Source organism: Centrocercus urophasianus, unplaced genomic scaffold (genome assembly GCF_019232065.1).
Source record: "Centrocercus urophasianus isolate 14NV4802_14NV808 unplaced genomic scaffold, USGS_Curo_1.0 seq_18, whole genome shotgun sequence".
Taxonomy (NCBI): Eukaryota; Metazoa; Chordata; class Aves; order Galliformes; family Phasianidae; genus Centrocercus; species Centrocercus urophasianus.
The window spans coordinates 14,924,629-14,938,082 of NW_024884733.1; the positions used below are offsets into that span (position 1 = coordinate 14,924,629).

The window sequence follows — 13,454 nt, forward strand, 5'->3', positions numbered from 1 at the left end:
ATGAGTGTGTATCTGTCTCAAGAGTGGTCATGCTGTAACGATTGCTCCCCAAACAGGATATTTTATTTATTCTTAAATGAAGCTGAGTTTCTGAATTATAACCAGTGTCTATTGTATCTGAGGAGTAGTGAAGCTTATGTGTAGTCTGGAGGCATTGACCTAGAAAGATAAACATGCAGCACATGTTTGGTGCTTGTGAATTATGTTTGTGGCTTGCTTTGATAATCTTAGGCCTTCATATAGAAATAGTCACTTGTAGACAACTGGCAATTTCTTTTGAGGCTGTGGGTGTAATCCATTAATATCCCCAAATCTAATGTAACCATCCAAATCAAACATTCTTCAGTTTTTTAAAAAAGCCTGCAGGTAATGGAAGCCTCGGAACAGTCATGTGTGTAGTGTTAACAGTATAAAAGTCTAAATTCTACAGAAAACTGGTGAAGTCTTGAACTCATATTAATGCCACTCCAAGATTTTAAGGAAATATTTTTGACTGCTTGCCATTGGCACCATTGCTTATGGAAATGCAAGGAACTAAATCAGAGCACACTGGTTTTTAATACATCTTTCTAGGGGAGGTCAAAACATGTGCCAAAGAAAATGGGGGACCCACCCCAGTGTCTGTGCCTAATGACATTAGCAGATGTGTCTAAAGAACAGAAAACTGTATCTATGAAGTCCTACGAATTATACATCCTGTCTAGTTTACTGTAGAAAATGTTTGTACTGGTGGAAAGATTTTCTTTAATTATTTCTGTTTCTTCTGAAACAGTGAATGTTAGGTTTTCCAAATGAAGAAACAGCTGTCTTTATTCCAAATCTTCCAGGAAACATGAAGAATATAGAATATAGATTTCTTGCATTATATCCAAGCAACTTTAAAGCAAAGCAATATTTTAGTGAAAATGTAAAACACTACTCTTATGTTAGTGCTGATAGTGGTAGAGAGTAAGAAATCTCATCCATAATTTGCCTTACAATTGGCATACAAGAACTGTGTGGACTTCCAAAATTGGTCCTCACCTAGCTGTCAGGGTCTTCTACTAAGTCCATAGGGTGCTTTCTGCTGTTGTTCATCTCATGTAGACAGATCATGTCATAGATGACTTTGGAATTTTCAGGCTGAGGAAATCAGCTTAACATGCCCTGAGTAGGCTGTTGCATTCCTTTCTCTGTGGGCTTTTTTTTCTTTTTTTTTTTTTTTGGAGGTGAGGAGGATATGTTAGTAGTCTGGGGTTTTTTTGTATTATTTCTGAATCTTAGTTTACTGAGCCTATCTGTAAGATTTATCTCCTTCTGATAATGCTGTCTCATATTTCTGTAGAGTAAGATAATATAAATATGATAGAGGCAGTAAGGAGAATTCCACTTCTCCAGTGTTAATGTTCACCTACCAATGACAAGAAGAAATCACTAATAAATAGTAAATTTGATAACCTTCAGGAAAACCTCTTGCTGAATAGTTTTGGTTTCTGGTTTGCACTAGTTGAAGTCTTTCCATCTGCATTCAAAAATAACCTCTCTTTTTTTCCCATCTGTTATATTATTGATTTACATATTTCAGGTATCTGCAGTGATGCACATAAGTGTGCATAGTTTAATATTGTCATTTTGAGCTGATTTCTTATGGCCTATTGATCATAAACCATGAAAAACTTAGGAAACATTTTATCTTCTTTTAGAATTTAGTAATAAACTTTGGAAACCAGTTGTAAGGGGTTATTGTAATAAGAGATCCATTTACGTTCTTCTTTTTGATGCTCCATACTTCTATGACACTTGATAAATTTCACACTGTAGACCAATAAGTAGTAATTTTGAACTAGCTTAGACCTTGTTTGCTTTGTTTGGGTAACTGAGTGTGTGTAATCATGCACACAGACACTGTGAGTCATAGCCTGCCAACTCAGATGATGAGAACTGGAAATGTTTCTTCCTGATGGTTGGCTAAATCTTGCCACAAGTGAAATCAGTAGGTAGTTTTAGTGCATTCTTGGTTGGGAAATTGTCACAGATGGTGCTAACTAAGGACTTTCATGTATCAATCCACAGTGATAGTCTTTGTAAGGGTCAAGACGATACATTGGAAATAGACTGAATATCAGCTGTGTTTTAAAATGCCTTCTAAGTCATTTCACTGCATTGATTAGTTTGAATTAGTATGTATTAGGTCCTCCAAGAAAACAAATTTTTTGCTTAAGTGGAGTTGTAGCTTAAACTAGTACAGTGAAGATAAAAACAATGTGAGTATGAGTAACTCTTTTTCTCAAGCAAATGCTCTGAAAAACAGACTGCTTGGGAACTGTGAGACCACCAACCAATACAGCCAAAGACCATCTATTTTCATCTATTCATGAAAATAGCACCCTTCTGTCTGTTGATGAATGAAATAGCGTGCATTCCTTTAGATACAACACAGGACAATGTATTTTATCAAATTAACTTTGTGGATATGCAGTCCCTGTCAGTTCTGGGCACTATTATATTCAAAGGTTGTCTACCGCTTGGAGGGAGTTCAAAGAACACCAACAAAAAATATTAAAAAGCTGGAACACTGAATGGTCTGTATTAGGAAACAATAACAGAAATATAAATAGTTTGACTGACATTCTGGCTGTCTATCTCGGAAACTTGTAGTTATGAAATTTGTTAGATTATGAACAAGACTTGCAATAAGGGAAACTGTCTCTCTTAAAACTATTGTCAATTACCCTGGTCTAACTCTGGTCTTGGGTTATTCCACAGCAAAAGTAGTTGGATGACATAAGGCTAGACAGATCACCAGGAACTGAGACTGTTTCCATACGCTGATGAACAATGCTTGAGTTCATGAGGTCCTTGCCATTCTAGTGAGAGTGGGAAGAAGACTTGTCATCCAATTTGTGATGTAGACAAAGACAGTGAGCTTTATTTTGTTGTAGTAGTGTAATGAACAGAGGAGGACTTCAAGAAAGGTGGAAGTCTCTGAAAGACTAGTATTTGAAGGATGGCTAGAAGACGTTAAATGGGAAGAAAAAAAAGTAACTTGATAAGACTATTGAACAGCCTGCTATTAAAGGACTGAAGGATTACTGATCACAAACAAAGCTGGCAAAATATTTTGGATCATTTTATTTCTCCAGAAGGAGAATACTTTCCTGATCTGAAACTCTAAACTATTTTACTTGTGAGGAAAGCTGAATCTGTGTAATTATACAGGTTCACCTATGCCACAGCAAGATAGAGGATAACTTAGGTTTGAGGAGGGGAACAGTCACACTTGATTCTGGAGTGTAAGAATGCTTCATACATTCCCTTTGGGAATGGTGGAAACTATTAAAGTGTGTCATTTTAAATTTAAGTTGAATTAAACAGTTCACAGTTTACTGTGAGTAACAATCCAGCATTGACAAGAAAATGAACAAAATGACCTAATACTGTAAAGATCGTCTGTTTCCTGTAGGTCTATGAAATGTCTGACTTTAGCAGGATTTGATTCCAGTGTGACCACCAAGAAAACAGAATGAGGAAAGTTTTTGTGTTATTGGTGTTCAGATAGTGTCTCCCTGTTTCTTTATGGCAGTCTTAGTCAAAATGATCTGAAATCCTTAAATTCAAAGCCTTCAGGTTTAGTTGGGGTAGGCTGCAAACTAGTGAACCCTGCTAAACATTCTCATAGCTGCAAAAGCCACAGGGTTCTTAAGCTTTTATTTGAAAAGGCTGTAGTTATTATTAAAATAACCTTCAAGTGTTGACTCAAAATCCCTTCACACTTTGCTAAAATTGTCCTGAAATTTCTGTCATTCTCATTAATATGTTTCATTTTCCATCCCACGTGCTGTACTTAGCATTGTTAGAACTTCTCCCTCTTCCACCTGCTGTATATTAAAAAATATTGGTGTCATTTTCCTAAAACAAGTAAGTAAAGTTGAATTGTCTCTTTGATCATTTCCTTTATTCTTATTTTTAAAAAGTACACTGTGTTTAAAGCTGCCTGTTGTTTATTGTTCTTTGAATGACTTGTCTCCATCAGGTGGTTTTAAAGTTTGTGGTTACAAATGGAAGAGTTTTTAAGTATTTATAATCATCTTTGTTTAAATTGTGTAGAAGCAAGTTAAGAGAGAGGCATAGAAAACTGTCTTGCTAAAGAGACAGTGTTTTTGTAAGAGGGCTTTTTCTTATCAAAGTCTGAGAGTCCCTTTTTTTTTTTCCTCCAGCGTATGAAATATTTACTTGTTAGGCAGTATCAGGAATACCCATTTTCCATAGTGCTACACCAGCCCAGCCCATCAGCGTGCTGGTTAATTAAGTGTGACCTAAACCAACTTGACTTGAGCTCCGCATTAAATGCACAAAACCCATTTGAGCTGACCAGCAGCAGAAGTGGTACTCAGAGAAATTGAAAAGGATTTCTCCCAAATGCTTTCTACTTACTTACAGCACTCAAGTAATGGCTGAAGATTAGCATATGACATGACAGATTACATTAAGTCATGTCTTTCCAGTGCTTTATGACAGCACTATCACATTAGCTTCTTAGCACTGGCACATCGAGGCATGCAAATGTTTTCAGACCCTCTTATTCAAATCTACAAGCTGACATGGCAGCCTTGATATGATTATTAGTCATTTGAGAGACTTTAATTCACGTCATCAGATAACAGGTTCTGCTAAAAGGTTAGAGAAACTGTCTGCTTTTAATGAAGCCCTCAAAAAAAGACCCTCAAAAACCTTACTGCTCACGGAGAGCCTTATTTGACTTTATTGACAAGATCCCCCTAAGAATGAACTTGAGTTGAATAAGTAAGCAGGCATCTAGAGTGAAAAACATTGACTCAATTTAAAAATGAGATCAAGCTATGCTGAAGTCCTATCTTTCCTCTCACATTTTTTTTTTCTTGGTTTTATCCAAGCTTTAAAGACAAGGTACTGTGCCTGAGAAATGTTTTCAGCTTATGATGTTAAGTGAGGAAAAGTGGGATAAGGACTGTTCTAATTCCTCAGTGGTAGATTTTCTTTGTTGTAGTGAGCAAAGAGTCACTGCGACTTACTATAAAGGGTTAACAAGTGATATTTTGCGACTAGAAACAGAGTAACAAGTTGCAAAATCTATTTGTCCTATTTTAGTCTGTATCTATTAACGTGACATTATATCCAGGCATTATTTTGTGTTAAAACATGGTGAATCTGCTTTACCTTCCAATGGAAAATCTTTGTGAACAAATTCCAAAGATAAGCAGGGGTTGGCACAGGCTTTGGTCTCTTTCATATGAAAGAGGTATTAGTGAGGTAAAAAAAATGATGTTCTTTCTGAGCAGGAGAGGGAAGAATCCCTTTGCAGGTAAAGGGGATATTTGTTGTTAGAGTAATGATTTGTCTTTAGAGTTGCAAGAGGCATATATAGGAAGATGGTGATGATCCTAGCCAGCATTATCCTCAGGCCAAAGATGTGCCACAACCCTGCAGAGAAACTAATCTGAGCCTTTAAAATCCTTTTGGTATCAGTGTTGCAGTGACCGCTACCTAAGTAGAGTCTGTGTCAGTATGGTACTGCACAGAGTGCATCAGACTTCCAGAAGGGTACTGTCCAGTGCTCATTGCAGGCCTCGAGGCTGAATGGTCTATTTGGTTGGAGTTCTGCTACATGTTCTCCTAGCCTAGCCTAAGGAAGCTGGAGCTTGCTCATTGAAGACTTCAAAGTACATAGTTTAGAGATCGTTTTGCTCCGTGCTTTGGACTTTCTCTAGAGCCTTGCTTGGATTGCCTCTAAGCAATATGCTAACCTGGAGTGGAGAGATGTATTTGTGTTGACAGACAAATTGTATTTAAGCTAATTGTTGTCATTAACTGCGATTTTTATCCCAGTTTTTTTAAACAATAATTCAGAGTCCCTAGTGTAGGACTCATGCTTGAGTGACTAAGGTGTATGATTATCTGAGATTAAGACTAGTCATTGACAATAGCCAATGGACCTCAGTGAAAAAGGCCTGGCTTGTAACACCTTTCATATTGCTGCAGAGTGTCCCCCTTATAGCACATGTGTAAATCTGTTTTTGTTCCTTCTGAATAGAAACGTGTCAAGTGAAAAAATGTGTCAAGCTATGTCCTCAGTGCTGTCTCTCCAAATCCTCCTATCTTCATTTGCCTATTCTACCCCTGCAGCTTTGTTCTTTGTGGACATTTCAGACCTGATAAACCTACTCTGCTTTTTCCGTGGTCTTCCAGCTTTAGCAAAGTGGATTGTTGTAAATACTTGGATATACTTCATTCTGTTTTCTGTGGATAACTGACAGCATGAGCAACAAGGCAGCTCCTTGTTACTGCCACTGCCCTCATTTTTATTGTGGTTTAACCCAGCAGAAATCCCAGCACCACACACCACACAGCATTGCCACTGTGCAGTGTTCCACCCAGATTTTTTCATATTTCTCTGAAACAGCAATAAAAATCTTCAATTATTTAAATGCCACACTCCACCCTCCCCATCAAGTGGGATGAGGCAGAGAATTGAAAACAAAGTAGAACTCATGTGTTCAGTTCTCAGCAACAACCAAACATTGGTATTCTATTAACACTGTCTTGGCTGAAACCAGGACAATTCTCAAGATCTTTTCTGTCCTTTGTCACAGATCCTAACCATACAAAACTTCTTGTGATCTGCCATCAATATAGGCCAACCTTCCTGTGTATTTGCTTCACAAGTCTCCATCTCCTCACAAATCTATCTTAAAATGCATTTTTCAGGCTCGTACGCTTGCTGATTTTTCTCTCATTGGATTCATAACCAACTGTTTTAACTTATTAATCAGTGTCTTTATAGTGGCATTCTTTACTTTAAACAATTGATATCACTTTGTGCAGGGTTTTGAGGCACAGTTTGTATGAAAGCTGCTATACAGCATTGCCACTGTGCAGTGTTCCACCCAGATTTTTTCATATTTCTCTGAAACAGCAATAAAAATCTTCAATTATTTAAATGCTAATTTTTTTTTACTTCAGTCTTACAAACTCCCACACATGAGTTCTGTCACTAAGCTCGAAAGAGATTGGTAAGATTTAGGGTCACTTGTTTATGGAGCACTCCAGGAAGTGATGATAGAAGTTTAGAACAGCTCTCAGGTGCATCACTGACAGTTCTACCCATGGCAAAAATAATGATTTGCAAAATTATGTTAATGACAGGACACGATGTTAGTAACAGGTTAAGAAACTGCAAGCCAAATTAGCTAAAACAAAGGATAAATAAATATATGTTTATATGTATGTCAATAGTATGTATCAGTAAAAATAAAAACATGTAATCGTGTGTCTTTATAGCATAGGGAGAATCACTCGCAAAGGTAGTCCCTATGGATTTTGGCATGAATCAGTCTGGCTAAAGGCTGTTTCTATTAAGTCATCCATCATTTCACTACTGCTGGGTACCTGCTGTGAAAATGAAGTTTTATAGGTCTTTCTACTGCAGCTCTGCTGGCAGAAGAAACCTTAATCAATCCATTACTGCGTCCTGTGGCACTGGTGTTGAGAAGTCCTTTCTTGGATCTGGCACCATCAGCCCTCTGTTAGTGGATGCAATGGTGTTGACACAAGTCAGGTTTGCAGTTTGCATACCCGTGAGGCTCAATCCTGCTTTATAGGTTGTTTTCAACTGAAAATGGGAGCAGCTGGAAGTGGCTTGCAAACCAGTCACTGTCCATTTGGCTGAGTCTCAGGAAGGTTTGGCATAGCTGATAACTGCATAGGATGTGTTTTACTTGGCCACGTCTCTATTGCAGATGCATTCCTGATGCTCATCTACCTTCTCTGAAAAACATTAAGTAATAGACTGAGTAGAAGACAGGGAGTAGAGAAATCTTAGATGATTTTAAAAGCCCTACTGAGTCTCTGAAATTTTTCTGATGGTTCTGTGCTTGCAGTTATTTCCATCTTCTAGTTGAATAAGAACTAGAAAATCCATAATGTTTTGTTCCCCATGCCTATTTTTTTTTTCCAAGGAATACATGTTAATCAATAAAGAATGTATCCCCCACCTTTCATTACTTCAAGCCTCCTGCCATACTCATATTCTCTTCTACACTAGGCATGAACAGTTCCACTGTCTCAAAATTATTTTATATATAATTTAAAGGAGCATGCTTTGGAATGACAAATGCCAGTAAGTTGAGAGGGTTTGTTCACCATAGGCTACAATCTCTTGCGACAGCTAACTACAGCTCTAATCTTCATTTGTACTCTCCCAGTCCTGTAACAGATTGCATTTCTCTCACCCTTTCTCTCTCCCTCTCTGTTATTAATTCTTCACCTTTAAAAAGATTAATACCTTTCAAGAAATGGACTTGTGTGCTGATTCAACTATTCTGAGTGCTAATATATGGAGCCCACAGCACTGAGAACAGCAGTTTGATATCCACCACCTGATGGACCTTGATGTACAGCCACTGTTATCTCAAGTTCTCATGGTTTGTGAAGCTTAACACTTAATGTACTTGTGTACAAAGGTGTTGCTAGTGGGAAAGATGCAATTACTTTTGGAGTTGAGAACTACAGGATAGTTTGAGATTAGTCCTGCCTGCTAATTGTACATTTCAGCATTGAAGGGCTGACCTCAGTACCAGGATTTCTTGTTAGCAAAAAGGTTTTCAGTTGACTTACCTGGCAATCAACACAAATGTAAGGTGTGATAAAAGGGAATATTTGAGCTAAGTCATAGAAATAGCAGCAATCACTGTATCACTATAATTCATTCCATATCAGAATAGAAGATGATGTTGATTTCACAACTTATCAACAGCTCTTTTTCTCGTTACGTCATATCATCACTGATATTGAAGAAGTATCTTAAATGGTCTGCCACTGAACTCTTTCAAGGATGAGTTCCAAATCTTTATCTTTAAATGCTGACATTCAAATATCCTCTGGCAATCTAGCAGTCATGAAAGTAATCATTATCATTATTACTGATACCTAAGTTGTATAAAACTCTTTTGTTTAAAAAAAAAAACAACCAACCAACTGAACAACAACAAAAAAAATCTGCTGTTAATTACATGTACTGTTACTGCTCTTGCATGGTCTCCAGGAATTTCATTTTCTAAATAATTATATAAATTTTGAATGCTATGGTACTGCATTGTTAGTGTCTCAGGAAATGGCTTGTCTTATGGGCATAATTCCAGGATCATTTTAAAACAATATAAAGAGAATCCAAATGAATGTGACTGCTCAGAGATTACCTTTTCTTTGGTGTGTTCTATCTCTTTGTTCTCTTGAGTTGTCTTGCTACGTGTATTTTTCTCTCATTTATGTCTGTCCTTCATGCCTCAGTTCTGATGCCTTGTATGAACTAGTACAGAAAAGACTTTCAGCTCTGTCCCATGTCCCACTGGATATGTACAGGTAGATATTTTTAACTAACTGGCCTTAAAACGATGAGTCTTTCTGTACCACCAAGTTCCATGGTGTGTATGGTTGCCTGAGATTTAAGCAAGCATCCCTGAATATGTGAGATTTATTGAGTGCTGGATGATCATGGGTTGTATAAGTCTGACAACCAACACTGAATTCTGAGGTATAGATGTACTATATACTTCCAATTACATCAGATTTATTTTAAACATGAATTAGCTGGTGGATGTTGTGACTTAACTGCTCTTTTAACTGTTGCTTTAAAACATGTTTTTAAATTCTAGGCTGTACGTGACTGGATTTGATTTAGCACTTGGTCTTAAACCACAGTTCAGTTTTAAAGTGAGTCATTAATTGTGTTTTCTTCACAGTGACAGAGGATCTCAGATTGAAGTTGATTTGACAAATATTGTGGGCATTATATTTTTATAGCACGAAACTTTACCCTGTTGTCACTGAAGTCAGGAGTATCCATTGATTTTACTTGAAGAGTGGAAGCAGTCCTGTGGCCAACAGGTCTGTAAGATAGCTTAACAGAAATAATTCCTGGGCAACTAGCATTGTCCAAAATATTCTGGACGAAAGGGACCAATTGAGAAAGCATTTCAGTGTTTTTTTCTTGGTGATATAGTATGGCATATTTGATAAATGGGTATTATTACATGAGGTTTATGTGACCCAGGGTTGAAATGAGCTACAGACCTTAGAAATAAGCCAATATTGATACACCTCTAGAGAGAAAATATTGCCTTACTAACAGCTGGCATTTGTATTTTGCATGTCTGTGAAGTTGTGGATGCACGTATCTATGAAAATAGAGTGTGTATAATTATGCACATGCGCAAGCTATGCTTCTAGTCTGTTGGGAAGATATCATCTTAAGGTCAGTAGAGGGGGTACTTACCTTTGCAAGACACTTGTCCATGCCTGCACTTTACTATGTCTTCTAGTACGTCTTGAAAGCATCTGCCTTGCTTCACTGCCTTTGGTAAAGATTTCAAAAGAAATTACTATGGAATGATAGGGAGTTCATTCTGGTCTGCACAGGTCCTTGTACAGAAATAATACAAAGTTTATCTGAGGCAATCAAATCTATTTTAAAGGATATGCAAGTCAGAAATAGTATTTGATGCACTTTTGTATCCAAAGCATTTATAGATACTACTTTTTTGTAATCCAGTTCATCATCCACTAAAGAGGGCCTGATTCTGATCCACCTTTGTTTTTTTTTCCTTGGCATGGTTCTGAAACCAGCAGGTAGGAGATGCTCATGGTAATGCTATCCTGCAGTTGTGGGGAACTTGGGCCATAGGACTGGCTGGCAGTGAGGCAGCTTGTATGTCACCCTCCCTGAACATGCTCTGATTGAAATTTCCACAGGGCAATGTGGCAGTCATGGCTCCTTAGTGCAGCCTAATACACCAAGGGAAGGTTCAGCTCACCTGAAAACACATTGCAGGGTGATGGGGTGGACAAAAGGAGGAGAGATCAGGCTCCACAGTCCCTGTGTAAAGGGGAGAATCCTTATGCTTGTCCAGCAGCATATCAATCCCCTGGTTGGATGGCCAGGACAGCAAAGAGTTTCATCTCTGGCTTTTATCTCCCATGATCCCCACCATGCTGTTCCTTCCTTCCAGTCAGAAAGGGTTTATGTCTTGTCTTACAGGAAGCCATGTCGCATTCTATGGCATAGTGTATTTAGAACTCAAGTGAGGGCTGTGCTTCTTCCATCTGCTTTCATCTGAAAGGACAACTTGCAGTATTGCAAGCAAGCAGGCCAAATTCAGTCACGCATTGAGGAGTTTTTTCAGGAGTGTGCAATAACAGGAAAAAACACCATTGTTCAGAGATGAGATAATAGCAAAGACACAAAGGACAGGTCACTGCTTTCTAACATTACTGAAAGATGTCTATAAGAGTTTAAATGAATACACAATCCATAAAGCTGATTTCCCTCATCACTTTGCTGTGGATCTTCTAAGACCCTGATTGCTTTGCTACTTAACACGTTTAAGAATGAATCCCTTCAGTCACTGTTGTGTTTAGTTCACCTGAGGTTCCTAGAAGGCTGAGAGCTTTGGAAGACAGTGCTCACTAAGTAGAAAGTACTGGCACCAGCTGATTGGCATAGTGGGGTGTCCAGCTCCATGGTTGTGTGCTGGATCACATCTTCATGGGCTGCCGCAGAAGGGCATCAGTGAGATCATGGGGAAATGATGTGGTATTCTAAATAATCACTGCAAGATAACAATTAGGAAATTCTAACTGGTTAATGACACCCAGCAGCCTATCTCCTGACAGATACACTGATATTTAAACAAATTAACTGTCTTTTCAGGTTGGTTTGCATAACAAACATAGATTAGTGTCTACATAATTTCATTTTCACTTTCTTAAGCCTCATTCATTGATTTTTACATAATTGTTAAATGTAATATTTTAACGGGAAATATTTAGTGAAGATTAAAATGTTTTCTCATTTATTGTAAAACTTCTAAAATACATGATTCAAAACCAACCTGGAATTCTGAGTAAAACTTCATGAAACTTCATGAAAGGAAGTACCTCATAACACAGTTGTGGGAATCTTTGTCTCGTGATGTTTTATGTGCTGGTATTTTTCACAGATTTAAGAGGGATAGCAGTAGATTACAGAGGAAAAAAGTCCATCAAGGGCAATTGTTTGCTGGTGTCTCTCCTGGGAGAATAGTCTAGAGGAATGTTACTACGTGCTTATCTCTATGCCTGTGTTTTTCCATGTCCACTGGACATTGTCAGAGACAGAATACTTGGATAGATGTATCACTTATTTGATGTTGTTCTATTAAATACTGCAAAAAGAAATAAGTCTGGGCAAATAATTTTATTTTAATAAAATATTTAATGACTTCGTTATTCTTGTCCTCAACACTGGAATGACAGCAAGATAGACTCTCCTATCTGCCAGGCTGTGTCTGTCCACAGGGTTCTTGGAAATTCTAAATGATGAGTGTATTAGCATTGTGACTTTTGATAAATTGTATTCATTCCCTAAGAAAGAAGGTGTTGCTAGTATGGATAGATTTATTGCTTTATTTCAGTATCAGCTATAAGTGAGAGAGTTATTAGGACTCTATTGTTAGGCACTGGATAACATCTTTTGTTAAAATTAAGCAGTAGTAGTCAGCATGGTCACTTAACAACAGGGTCACTTGTTCACATCCCAGGAACTGCTTGTTTAACTCATTGCCATTCTCTTCCAGGCATGATATCGTGGTGAAATTCTAAGGAGACATTCATTGACTCTCCTAAGAGAGAAGGAAGAATTAAGTCCTAGACGCAGTTGTACAGAGTACTGGTAAAACAACAAATCCTGTCAGGTAAGTGCACTTCTTTATTAGAGGAAATACTTAAAATGAGGCAAATTTTTGTATGTTTACTTAAGACAAAAGATACCAACAATGACCTTTATAGATCCTTCTCATGTGCATCTAGGATGGGATGGATATTAGAGACAAACCTATGAGAAACAAGAAAACAGCTGCATCATGAGCTGTGAAGCATTTAGGAAGGGGGCTTAGAAGAGATGGAGAAGAACTTGCTGCTGGAAGAAGCTGTAAGAGACAAAATGCAGCAGTACTCATGACATGAAAGGGAACCCCTTTCTTCCCATTTTAGCAATTCGTGAGTTCTTAGTAATAACTCATTCTTTTTGGGATAAAAATCAGATTTGTGATGATACGTTTTATAAAGCTTGTTAGAACCTGACAAAAAGAAAGTTGACCTTAAGCAGATGAAAAAAAAATGCATCTGAGGAGAAGATAGGAATAACAGCTCCTTGTATAGGAAAATCTCAAAGGTTTTACAGATACAAGGTCTCAGTTGAAAAGAACCACAAAGAGGCCAAAAGAGATTCTGCATTAACTATGAATGAGGTGCTCTGGGAGGAAGGAAGTCTGAAGGATGTGTGATGCCTGCAAGGGCTGGCTAGAGGACCCAGTCTCTTACAATAGCTGACAGGAGATGCCTGCTAAGATTAAAAAAAAAATAAACAAACCTAAAAAAACAAACAAAAAAATCCAAACTCCACA

The 13,454-nt window shown here is 37.7% G+C and overlaps 1 long non-coding RNA gene across 8 annotated transcripts in view; it reads left to right on the top strand.

The window, feature by feature from the left end:
- The window catches only part of LOC122161013, a 489,323-nt gene that overhangs the window by 247,214 nt on the left and 228,655 nt on the right, over positions 1–13,454 (top strand). For all 8 annotated transcript variants that reach the window (XR_006169028.1, XR_006169026.1, XR_006169025.1 and 5 more), the window contains one exon: positions 12,627–12,743. This is a non-coding gene — a long non-coding RNA (uncharacterized LOC122161013). The remainder of the gene's footprint in view (positions 1–12,626; positions 12,744–13,454) is intronic.